General features: G+C 50.4%; 1 long non-coding RNA gene across 2 annotated transcripts; it reads right to left on the bottom strand.

The window, feature by feature from the left end:
• Positions 1 to 1,033: 1,033 nt before the first annotated feature.
• Positions 1,034 to 6,225, bottom strand: LOC111937459 (uncharacterized). 2 transcript variants are annotated; one of them, XR_015277969.1, is made up of 6 exons: positions 5,581 to 6,225; positions 5,079 to 5,128; positions 4,212 to 4,565; positions 3,790 to 4,112; positions 3,555 to 3,695; positions 1,034 to 2,956 (listed from the first exon to the last, which is right to left on the bottom strand). It is a non-coding gene; the product is annotated as an uncharacterized LOC111937459 (long non-coding RNA). The 2 variants fall into 2 exon arrangements; XR_002868641.2 differs by having other exon boundaries at positions 5,014 to 5,128; positions 5,581 to 6,220.
• Between the last annotated feature and the right edge of the window lie 3,646 nt (positions 6,226 to 9,871).

The raw sequence follows: 9,871 nt of genomic DNA on the forward strand, positions 1-9,871 counted from the left end.
AAAAGGAAAGGAAAGGAGTTCCTGGAGTTGCTATCATGGTCTGTTTCCAGGGATTATTTCAAAATAAACATGGGTTGAGTCTCTGTTTTGCTTTTCAGCCAATATTAATGCACACAGCGGGTACCTGGGTAGGGTGTGGGGTGCTCCAGGAAAGGCTCACCTGAGCTCAGGGGGTGGGAATGAGTCTGGATCTGCCAGGTGGGTTCTCCAGGGCCAGGAATGACCTGGGGGGTTCCCTTTGGCCTCGGGAGATGCTCAAAAATGAGAATATCTGGTGATGAGACAAAAGGTGTTCAGAAACCCAGGGAACCCCACACATCAGCACCCCCAGCTCCAGGGGGAGGGGAAATGATCCTCTTTGTTCTGCATAAAACACCTCGGTTGAAAGGGAAATGGTCATAACTGACTCCTGAAAACGGAAGGGGAAAGATGTGAAGTCATCAGGGAGGATATTTCAGAGTGATAAAGGTGAGGTGGGAAAGGGTGTTGGAATAGGGGAAAGGGAAGAGAAGAGAAGAGAAGAGAAGAGAAGAGAAGAGAAGAGAAGAGAAGAGAAGAGAAGAGAAGAGAAGAGAAGAGAAGAGAAGAGAAGAGAAGAGAAGAGAAGAGAAGAGAAGAGAAGAGAAGAGAAGAGAAGAGAAGAGAAGAGAAGAGAAGAGAAGAGAAGAGAAGAGAAGAGAAGAGAAGAGAAGAGAAGAGAAGAGAAGAGAAGAGAAGAGAAGAGAAGAGAAGAGAAGAGAAGAGAAGAGAAGAGAAGATTAAAAGCTGCAAGTCTCTGTCTACATTTTTTCATTAAAAATTCACATTTTAGCCCAGATTCATTTGTAGCACCCTGGTGCCTGTCCCAGAACCATCTCTGGGAGCATTTGAGCCAAACTAAAATGACATTTTTCACTTCCAGCCCAGGTGCCAGCCCGGTGATGCAATGCAGGTAATATGGGAAATGATGAGTGACGCTGTAATTGCAGAGGATCCCTGGCTGGGAAACAGAGATTGGAGTATGGGACGAAATAAAAACGATACCAGGAAAATAAAACCAGAGAAACTCCTTCCTGAAACTGCAGAATAAAGTGTTCCTGATAAGCTGCCACGAGGTTAAGAAAGAATATTGAGGCCTGGCTGGGTGTTTGAAGTGGAACCGCGTTTTCTCTTTGCCTTTCTCAAATCTCTGCTGGATCCAGGGAACTTTCACCTGGCATCGAGGGAAGCTGTCAAACAAGTTCATGCACAACTTGCACAGCCCAGGTGTCTGCAATTCCCATTTTCTGAGCCACCCCAAAGCCCAGGCAGCTCCAGCTGACTTGTCTCATTCCTGCCCAGATGGCAGCCCCGATACTCCTTCGTTATCTCCACATCTCTGCGCCAATTCAATTAAAGGCTCCCCAGATTCTCATCTAATGAACAAAGCTAATGAGTGACAAAAGGTCATTAAGAATCCTGAGGCACCCAGGAGGGAGATCCAGAGGCAGATGAAGGCTCCTCAGCAGCTCAGGGTTGGAAATTTACTGCCCCAGAAAGAAAAACAAAACAGCTTTTCCCAAATGGGAAAAGAAGAAGTGGGATAAAAAAATCAGAGAGTTGAAAAATTCAAGGCTCCAACTGCTGAAGAATGATGGGAATGGGGACAGCAGGAAGGTCCATGATGTTTCCTTCAGCCCATCTGTTGATGGGAGCAGTCTGGGCTCTCCAGGAATCCTGGATGGATAAAAAGGCTGCCTGAGCCTTGGGAAAGTTCCTTCCCAAGTGCTCTGCTCATTGCCTGACTTCCCTGTGCTGGAGCTGCAGATGGAGCTTCACCTCCTTCCCACTCCTCCTCTCCCCTTGTAATTTCTCTTCATCTCAGCAGGGCTTTGGGCTTTTTCTGGAGCACAGAAAAACTGTGGGATGAGTGGGAAACCCAGTGGATTACTCCAGTCGTGTTTTAATTACCCCCAGCCTTGTCAGCAGCAGAAAGTGGCAGAGCCTTGGTGCTCTCACACAAGTTTTACAAGGACCTGTGGCTGTTCCCTCCCTGCTGCAGTCAAACACACACAGAAGGGCCAAGCACAGAAAATAAAGCAGGGAATGCTCCAAAGAATTTGAAGTTAACGTTGAAGGGCTGGAGAGACAGAACCATCCAGAGAAGGATGATTCTGGATAAAAAGAGCTGGAATATTCTCATTATTTAACTCAGATCTCTCATGGCTGGTTTGGAATTCCTTGGTGGGCAAGATTACTGATCCTGCTGAAAATTCCTCTGCATTTTGCTGTTGGGGTTGGTCTGGTTTCTTTTGGGATTCATGGAATATTTATTTTTTTAGCTGATTATCCATCCCCACCCCTTTGTTCTGCCGGGCTCAGCAGAGGCACCTTCTAAACAAGGGGCAGAGAGCTCCAGCCAGAACCTGCCACTGCACATTCCTTGGGAGAACCTGCACCTCCTTTGCCTTTGGTCCTAAAATTCCCTAGGGAAGGGCCACATCCCTCTAACTCCTGTCAGGGTGGCCGAGAGGAGACAGGTGCCAAACCCTGGGGAGCTCCAACCTCCTACCTGCACCCAGAAGACACCACAAGCCTGAAACCTCTTTTTTTTTCCCATGGATAGAAATAAAATCTCAGCCTCCAGGCTTTTTTCAGAAGCGCATCCCTCTGTGGGGTTGCCCTGGCTGTGCCACTGAGCTGCAGCCTGCATTCCTGCTCAGCGTGGCTCCTTGTTTTCCAAAGGCAGTGGAAATTTTGTTTTGGAAACACCGCCGAGAGGGCAAACAGGAAGCAGGAAGGGCTTTTTCAGAAAGGCGAGAATCTTGAAGGCAGCGCAGTTTCCATTTTTCTGGGCTCCAGCCCACGAATGGGTTTTGCAACAGCAGCAAGATACGAGTGGTGAGGTCAAGAGCAAAGCAAACACGGAGCAGCCACAGAGAGCGACGTTCAAAATCGCCCGGTGGAGCTCTGAGTGTGCTCCACGCAGCCAGGACGCCTGGAAAAATAAAGAGAGATGCTGAACAGTCCCTGCAGTGCAGCTGTGTTATTGACAGATGGGATTAAGTGGTGGGAGTGCTCCGAGTGGGATATTTTTTGTACAAGCACGTTGCCTTTGTTTATTGTAATTTTGATTTTTAGTTATTTCTGCCGAGGCATTTGGGGACCTCTTCCCCCCGGAGCGCACAACCGGCTGTTTGTTCTTGTTCTTGTTCTCGCTGCTGTTTGATTTGGGCTTGTTGGAGGGGTTCAGCAGGGCCCTGAGGAAGTGCTGCAGCCCAGCCTGGCTGCTCAGCACATCCCAATGGCTCAGAAGCACCAAAAGGAGATGTTTTTTTTACTTTTGCAAGGGCAAGAAGTTTGAGGAAGGAGCGGCACCATCCCTGTGACCTGACATCCAGGGGAACCCCCATGGTCCCCTCATGCTGAAGGAGATTTCCCTTCATCCCATCCAGCATCCAGCAGGGAGAAAAGGGCTTTTTCATCCCCTTTATTCCATGAACCCACTGAATTTAAATCTATCTTCCCAGCTCTGGAGCTTCCCCAAGGCTCCTGAAAAGATGCAAGGATGTTTTTTCACCCTGTTCATGACACACCTTGAGATGGGCTCATTTTTCAGTCCTGACAGGGTTGCTCTATCGAATTCCCAGGCTCAATTTCCTCTGGAGTCAGTCAGACTTTTCCTCTGGAGAAGATGAGGATTTGAGGCTGGACAGGACAGGACTGGAGGGCTGTTCCTTTAAAAGAATAAACATCATACACCTCTTTGTATCAAAATCCTCATTTTCTTCACCTTCCAGTGGGATGTTGGGCGTGAAGAATTTTATTTACCTGCCAGAGAAGCAGCAAGACATAAATCTGTTCTTTTCCAGCCTGGAAAAGGGTAAATTCTGTTTGTGTGAGTGGCCAGCACTGCAGCCTGCACTGCTGGAGGAGCAGCTCCCCCTCCATCCCTGATTCTGCTCTCTCCCTGGGCCATGTCCTGCTCCGCTTGCTGCAGCAGCACAGGAGTTTCTTGAACATTTCCAGTGTATTTCCAACTGTTCTTGGCTCCTGCCCCCTGTCCTAGGCCCAAACAAAATGTTTCTCCATGGTAGGCTGTCAGTGGAGCTCAGGGAAGCAGGGAAAGCAGCTCTGATTTCATATCTAATTTGCTGTAAAATGAGAGGTGGCAAAAAGAGGAGTCCTTTTTAATTAGAAAAATGGAGGAAAAAAAAAAAAACAGCAAAAAAAGGGGACACTTTAGCCAGTACCGAGTTCCTCTGCAGTGCAGGAGTTTTCATGTGTGGAGCCCAGCCCTTGGTGCTGCAGAGGCTGAAATTTGATCAATATTGCTCTGCCTTTATTCCCATTTCTCTTCCGAGCACTTTGGATCAGCTCCATCCTCCCCAGCTCCTGACAAGTGAGAGGGACAGAGGAGCAGAGGGCCAAGCTCTGACAAGAGAAAGCGACAGAGGGACTCAATTCCCTCCAGCATCATTTTCCCAGCCTGTTCCCATGTTGTCCAACCAGCCTTTCAATGGGATTCTTTCTCCCCAGAAATCTTTGGATCCAGTCAGCCTCTTGCAAAAACTTGGATGGCTCGAACCAGCAGCCCGTGGGTATTTCTGAGTGTGAAAGGGGAAAATTAAATATTAAAACTTTAATACGAGAGCTTAAAATTGAAACTTTAAACTGAAAATTTAAAAGATAAAAATTAAAAATTAAAAATTGAAAATTAACGAAGGAGATCATGTTCTCAGGGGATTGATCAGACTTGTGTGGATCTCTCAGGGCTGGAGCATCCAATTTAGGGATCTGAGGCACATCCAAGCCCTCTGTCCCTAAGGAACATTCACAGGCACAAGGAATAGCCAGGCCCAGAGGTCTCTGCAGGAATAAAAACCTGAAATATCTGCACTGGAACCCTGAAACATCTGCACTGAAACATGTGCAGTGAAACCCTGAAATATCTGCTCTGGAACCCTGAGATATCTACATTGAAACCCTGAGATATCTGCACTGGAACCCTGAAATAACTGCCCTGGAACCCTGCAATACCCCAGGCAGACCAACCAGCTCTCTCCTAGCAAGGCCAGACTTAATCCAGGCTAAATTAGGCCAAGTGCGGACTTGGGCACCTGGTCTGGTGTTGTGACATCTTCAGTTAAGCCAGCATTCAAAGGTCTACCTGTGAAAAAACAAATAAGAAAACGGAGATTTGCAAGAAATTCTCGCTCTTGAATCAGGCTGCTCCTTCCTCCCCCAAAGCTGAGTCTCAATTAATGGAAATATTTATTTGGGTGACTTGCAGATGATGTCTCCGGCCAATTAGCTCCATCTCAATGTTCTATTTCTTGCCTTTGAATCAATAAACAGTTCAAGATTTCCTGGAGTCAGAGAAGCAGCGTCAGTGCCAAGAGCTGTGGGTGTATTAAAACCATCCCTACAACAATACCCCGGACCAGGGAGCTCTGCTAATCACTCCCTTCTTTGGCCGGGTGTCTGACAGAGCTGAAAGTCTCTGACACCCCCAAAAGAGGAAACCACAGCTTACAGAACCCAGGAAAAACATTTCCTAACCTCCAGGTACCCTTTGTTCTCCCTGCCTCCTGACAAGCACTCTTCCTCAGCACCACATACCTTGGATGCCTCGATAGGATTTGATGGTGGGGCTCAGGAGGTGGATGGGGATGAGTGAGGGATTATCTGCCATTTATCTTTCATTTCGTGGGGAGGGAAAATACCAAAAAAATCAGCAGAAAACAGGACACCGTGTTCCTGTCTATAATTTGAGCAAATTATTCCAGGTCGCTTTCAAAACCAGCCCGGAATTTGTGCGTGCACGCGGGCCCTGCTTGTGCCGCGCATGGGAGGAAGGAGGGAAAGGAGAAAGGAGGACACAAAATCCAAGTTTGGGACAGAGAATCCCACGGGGGCAGCTCTTTTGTCCCATTATTAGCACATCCCAAGCTCAGGAGTAAACTGGGAGGGTATTTTTGCCTAGGCCAACACCGGGCTGTGAAGCGAGGAGCAGCAGCAAGGCGAGCTCTGAGGCTGTGTGGGTGCTGCCGGAGCCAGGCCGCTCGGCCCCGCCGCCCGGGAAGCCGTTCCAGCCTGGAAGCTTTATGGCCATGTTAACATGGCTCCTCTCCACGGGAATTATTGCTTTGGGCCCGGAGCCACCACGGGAATGCAGCTCCACGGGCTGGGGCTGGCTCTGGGCCGGCTCGGGGAGCGCGAGGTGCGGCCTCGCCTCCGGCCTGCACGGCCTGCACTGCCCGGAGTGGGGCTCCCTGCCTGCCCCACGGCCTCTGCTCTGCTTTGGGATATCACCTTTTATATTTTCCATCTATTCTAACCCTAATCCTGCGGCTCTTCAGTGGATAACTCCAAACTCCACACACAGTGCCAGCTGCTGCTTCCCCACTGGGCTCAGACACAACAATTCCTCTCCAGGCCTGGCAATCAAGGACACCTCACTCAGGCCCCGAGAGATGCAAACAAAAGGGAGTTGGGGGCAGCAAACTTGGGGGAAATGACTTCATTCCCTGGAGCTGGAATTGGAAGATGAACCCCCAGGATGGAAATGGACCCAACTTATAAAAGTGTGAAAGCCGTGAGCCCTCATCCATTTTGGGTGGGCTTCATCTGCCCGAAATGTCCCTGAAGGCCCTTCCATAAACAGAACTGCTTTTTATTCCCTTAGCTTTGTTAATTTTTATTTCCCCTAATTTTGTCTGTTAATTTTTATTTCCCCTAGTTTTGTCTGGCCTCTGTTTTCAGGTAGCCCCAAGAAAGGGCTGGAATGCTGCACAGCTCGCCTGGACAGCTCCGGAGGAGACTCATCCCTGCAGGGTGCTGGGAATCAGCACAGCATTCTGACAGCAGAATGGGTTGAGGGCCGTGTTCTCCTTTGTTTTCCCCCCAAAATGGGACTGGAATGACTCGAAGCACCTCGTTTTTGCAGCCCTGCTGAAGTGGGAGCCGGTGGTGGGGCAGCTCAGAGGGCTGGAGTTACAGGGTTGGGATGTGGCCACGAATCAGGAGTTCAGGATCTCAGCACAATTCTGAGAATGAGCAAAACCATGGCGGGTGGAGGCGAGCACGAGCTGAGCATTGAGGGAGAGACTTCAGGTGCAGCTGTGGGAACGAGCCAAGACCCAAAATACGCAATAAGGAACTTCCTGGTAAGGATGAACAGAGGAAAACCCAGGTAAGCCCAGAAACAGAGCAGCAGGGCAGCATCAGTTTGGTGACAGAGCAATTCAGATGACTCCAAGCTGTCCTGATTTCTCCTGCCCAGGAGAATATTCTGTACCAAACCCAACCACATGCAGCAGGAAGAGTCAATGTTGCCTGATCCAACGTGGGCTGGCTGCCTCTGGGCCCCTCCAAAGTGTTTTCTCCCTCAGAGAGGCCAGCACAGGTCACTTTTGGCTCCTCTCAGCCCCCAGCACCTCACACCTCTCCATGCACAGAGCTGTAGCCACAGCCAATTCAACCTTGTGCTGCTGCCAGGTGTCCCCAGCACCCCTCTGTGCCATGGGATTGTCCCCAGCACCCCTCTGTACCATGGGATTGTCCCCAGCATCCCTCTGTGCCATGGGATTGTCCCCAGCATCCCTCTGTGCCATGGGATTGTCCCCAGGCAGAGGAGAAGCCCAAGGTGAGGAAGAGGAAGGTGATGGATGCGATGGAAGCTGGCTCAGAACTGCACCACGGGCAGGATGGAGGTGGATCTGGTTCCAGCCATTCCAGCTGCCTCTTGCAAGAGTAAATCACCACCCTGTGCCCTACAGAAATCCTGTCAATCACAGGAATTCTCAGAATTACTAGATTACTAGAATTAGTAATCTAGAATTACAGAATTACTAGATTTTAAATTATTTTAGGGAATTATTTGGGGTTTATTTGAGGGGGGTTTGTGGGTTTATTCTTCTGGGAGTTGAAATTGAGCTCTGTAAATGGAGCTGTGTTTTATTTTTGCCCCTGTGACAACCGTGCAGCCTCAGGTCAGGATGACATCAAATCACCCCAAGTGACCAGAGACAAGGTGGGCAGTGCTTGGGGGGGTTCCCCAGCTACAGCCCGGCAAGGATTAAATCATCCCCGTGCAACAGCACCAGGTTCTTGTCCCCTTCCAGCAGGCTGGCACCGAGTTCCTCCCTCCAGACACAGCACTGCTCGTGCTCCGACTGCTCCCAGCCCTGGGGAATCTCCCTCTCCCAGTTCCAGGGCTCCCAGCGAGGCTCCAGTCCTGGGATGAAGCATCTGGAGCCCAAGCACAGCAGCAGAGCCCGGGTTGGAGTCTGGAGCTGGCACATCAGCCGAGTCTGGCAAACACAATTTGGATCGCTCCTGACATTTTTTATTCCTTTTCCTCTCACAGCCTCTGTCTCCTGCACAGAGACACACATCCTAGACCTCGCTGTCCATTAGCTCCCAGCAGTTCTGTCCAAATCCCCAAAAAAAAAAATCGGGAGGGCCCCTTCTGGTGGAAGCGAGAGGAGGAGGCGAGAGGAGGAGGAGGAGGAGGAGGAGGAGGAGGAGGAGGAGGAGGAGGAGGAGGAGGAGGCACCAAAGCCCGGCTGTGTCCCGTTCCCTGCTGCAGCAAATGGATGCAAAGCGCGCAGGCTGGAGCAGCCTTGGAGCATCGGCGGGGGAAGCGGAGCCAAGAAAGAACACACGGTGGTTGTGTGCAGCGGTGACACTTCAAGAAAAATCGCTTTGAGCCGTGAGCCCGATCACTTAACGGCAGCGGGCACCTTCCCAGATTTCCTGAATCCAACGTGAATTGCCTGAGGAAACGTCCCCCTCCCTCCCTCTGCCCATCACACACACGCTGCCCCTCTGTCTCCCGGCTCTTTTACTGTGTTTACAAATTATGAACATTCTGGGGCAGTTAATTATGAAAATATTGGTGAGTCTGCCCGGCTGGCTCCTGCGTGGAGCCGGAGCCCAGAGGAGCCTGGAAAGGCGGTGAAAAATGAGCCGCTCGTGCTGCCGCTGGATTTTGGGGATGGAGGGGGAGATCCTGCCTGGCTCACAAGGGATGGGATTTGGGGATGGATTTTGGGGATGGAGGGGGAGATCCTGCCTGGCTCACAAGGGATGGATTTTGGGGATGGATTTTGGGGATGGATTTTGGGGATGGATTTGGGATTCTGCCTGGCAGCACAAGGGATGGATTTTGGGGATGGATTTTGGGGATGGATTTTGGGGATGGATTTTGGGGATGGATTTTGGGGATGGATTTTGGGGATGGAGGGGGAGATCCTGCCTGGCTCACAAGGGATGGATTTTGGGATGGATTTGGGACCCTGCCTGGCTGCACAAGGGATGGGTTTGGGGCTGGCTTTGGGATCCTGCTTGGCTCACAAGGGATGGATTTTGGGGATGGATTTGGGATCCTGCCTGGCAGCACAAGGGATGGGTTTTGGGGGTGGATTTTGGGGATGGATTTTGGGATGGATTTGGGGATCCTGCCTGGCTGCACAAGTTCTGCAGGCAGCAGGATTTGCTCTGCCGAGGACAGCCAGAAGGGAGGTGGGGAGGATGAAATCTGCTCATTTTTAACCCTGGATGAATCCCTGCACAGGGACAGGAGCCAAATCTCGGCAGAATTCCATGGAAGTTCCCAAATCCAGCCTGGTTTAGTCACTGGTCCCAGATTAACTCCAGGTTCAGCTAAACCTGGACTGTGTGAGAGAGGAAAAGGCTGGCTCTGACCCCACTCTTTGCCCTGGTCCTGAATCCCACAGGATAAATCCCGAGCACATCAATCCGGTTTTCTGTGCAGCCACTGCAGGTTTGACATTAATTTGAGGTGGGAAAGGGCAGGTCCTGCTCCCAGCACCAAGGAAATATTTCTCTGAATTAATTTTCTCAGTTTGCCTGGTGTTAATGACGGGAAAATAACTTTTCTATCTCC

This window comes from Cyanistes caeruleus, chromosome 19, assembly GCF_971803275.1.
Source record: "Cyanistes caeruleus chromosome 19, bCyaCae1.hap1.1, whole genome shotgun sequence".
In the NCBI taxonomy this organism is placed as follows: domain Eukaryota; kingdom Metazoa; phylum Chordata; class Aves; order Passeriformes; family Paridae; genus Cyanistes; species Cyanistes caeruleus.